General features: G+C 39.0%; 1 protein-coding gene across 2 annotated transcripts in view; it reads left to right on the top strand.

The window, feature by feature from the left end:
- The window catches only part of LOC138008801 (QRFP-like peptide receptor), a 10,181-nt gene that overhangs the window by 3,449 nt on the left and 4,232 nt on the right, over positions 1-2,500 (top strand). The window contains exon 2 of one of the 2 annotated variants that reach the window (XM_068856102.1): positions 2,214-2,267. The exons of the other annotated variant lie outside the window; for it this stretch is intronic. The gene's annotated coding sequence lies outside the window, so the exon portion shown is untranslated. The remainder of the gene's footprint in view (positions 1-2,213; positions 2,268-2,500) is intronic. 2 annotated transcript variants of the gene reach the window in all.

Here is a 2,500-nt window from a genome sequence, read left to right as displayed (position 1 = left end):
AATTTAGTCTCTTGGAAAATCAAAGCCATGAGTATACGGTGCACCTTTTGCAAAGAAGTTGACATATGTGGGGCACGAGATAACAAGCCGTCAGAGCCTGCCGTGACTCTCCCATTAGCGACATTAGATCGAGATGTTACGCCCTGCCAGTCAAAGTGGGCGCTGCTGGTAATAAACTGACTGCGTCACACAGAGTTGATAATTTTCCTGAATGGAAGTTAATTCTTAACCAAGCTGGCTCGTCTGGCGTCACAAAAGATGAATTAAAGACGATTTGTGATATGTCCACGTCTCCGCTGAAAATTCACCCGTTTGCGTAAATATTCAGTAAACAAATCATGCCATTGAGGTTCTCATACAAGTTCTATCATAATCATTCTCTGCAATATCAAGGAAACGAATCTGCACGAGAAAACTACATGTACTGAATTCCAAGTCAGTCATAGCCAGCAAACTACAATGACCTCTCCACGTTCGGTATTAATCGACCTGTGTATATCTAACTCACAACGACGCACTTGCAACCAATTTATCACTGGGGCTAAAGATTCTAATGTTACCTCACTTTTAAGGGGTTGTAGGAAAGGGGCATGTTTGTAAAAGTGAAGCCAGGTAAGCGTTTTTTGTAAGCGAATTTATCCAGACACTTTGCAAATAGACTGGAAGAGTGACTGCAATTTGTGTTAGACGATTAGCTTTAATTATATTCAAAATTTCTTAAAGGTTCAAAACGATTCTCAAGTAGTGTTACGACAGATGTTGTGGTTGCTTTTAAAGAGACCGATAAGTTCTTTTTTCTTCAGAAAATATTAAAGCCCAAACAGGTGGGTTATAGTACTACTGAATGGAACTACAAAGCTTGCTTATATCCTGATTTAATTAGCGCTTCATTACTACGGGCCACAGACGTGATACGTTGAACGAGTTGAACAAAGGAGATAAACTCAACATTGCAGTTTGGACGAAAAAGATGCAATTTTGCATTGTGATTTACCGGCAAGAGATGTGTTTTCGCAGCGGCTCTATTGTCCGTAATTTTCAAGACTTCTCCCAATAAATTTATAACCGCTGTCGGACCACTATCTGATAGGTCCTAAAACAATCACATAAAAATTTCTTATTAACGGCAAGTCTTCTCGGTGACAATTAACTTCAGAGTCTCTTTTAACCATAACTTGGAAGGAAAAAAGATAATCGAAATTAAATGGCTGATTTTTGCAGACACGCTTTGTTGAAACTTTAACCGCATGTGGCCTGGTTAGCCATCTTCTCGTAAGTTTTTTTCTTAGTAAAAAGCCTCAACCTTAGTATTTTTTTATTGATATTACTAAACTAAGGGCTGAACTTTGCAGGGATACTAAGACCTCAAGATATAAAACATGGGCATGGAAAATATTTGGTCTGAAAAACAGGCCATTTCCGGTTGCTTCCCATATGCTTCAAATATGACCGAGTTGTGATAACAGCCACAGGCTAGCGAGAAATTTCCATGAGCTAATGTTTTCACCCATTAAAGCCTAAGGATAGGGCTTTACAAAGATGGTTTTGTTTTTGCCTGAAATTAATTTCATGTTGCTAAAAGAGAGATTTAAAAGTGGCCAAAATTGCAGTGAAAATCAGCCTCTGGGGACCCCTGAGGGGCTGATATCCATGACTCGGCTAAAAAAGAAGTCGTTGAAGCTGAAACTTTAGCATATTACATAAGTCGACATAAGTACTTTGTGTACCAATTTTAAGCGAAATCGGCCGACCTTCATTTACAAGTCTGCCCCGGTCTCTCAGGCAAGTAAGAGGAAACATTTTTATGAATTGCTGATTTCAAAAAAAGTTAGAGTTTCAAGAGGTTTTAGTAAGTGGAAAGAAAATTTTTGTCTGGACGACACAGCTGTTTCCAAAGCCTTTCTTATGGTGAGATCCATTTCGTCTGAGACCTTCGTAAGAAGCTTCCAGTTTAAGATTTTGAATGATATCACTTTTACTAACCATCGCCTAGCTAAGATAGGTTATGCCCAAAACGACCTTTGTACTTTTTGCGTTTGCGGAGTTGAATCAGAAACTTTGTATCACTTCTTTTATGAGTGTTCTTTCACAAGCCAAATCTGGAACGATTTCGCATCCTTTTGGTTTCTGGTTTCTGGCAAACGAGTGGACCTCACTTTACAAGATGTGTTCTCTCACCTGATAGTCTCTTGTCGTAATGCACTGTATTACAGGCTCCCAATGGAATGAACTATATGTGGTCACAAGATTGAAGGGCAGCAAGCACGGTTAGAGAGGTTTTGCCTCGCGTATTTGTCAAACGGCAAATATCAGGTTGGAACTGAAATCAAAGAAAATTGTTTGATTTGACTCATTTTATGCCTGAAATCTACAAATATCGATCAAGTTCTCAAAGTTACAATAAGAGAATTTTCATCTTTTTTTTGTCAAACAGCAACCTGCCGTCTTCCGTTTGCAGCTGCGCGTAAAAGAGTGATGATAAAACTCTGCCAGAATTTTA

Source organism: Montipora foliosa, chromosome 6, assembly GCF_036669935.1.
Source record: "Montipora foliosa isolate CH-2021 chromosome 6, ASM3666993v2, whole genome shotgun sequence".
NCBI classification, from domain to species: Eukaryota; Metazoa; Cnidaria; class Anthozoa; order Scleractinia; family Acroporidae; genus Montipora; species Montipora foliosa.
Note: the sequence above shows the minus strand (reverse complement) of the source record. Positions and strands in the feature narration are given on the sequence as shown.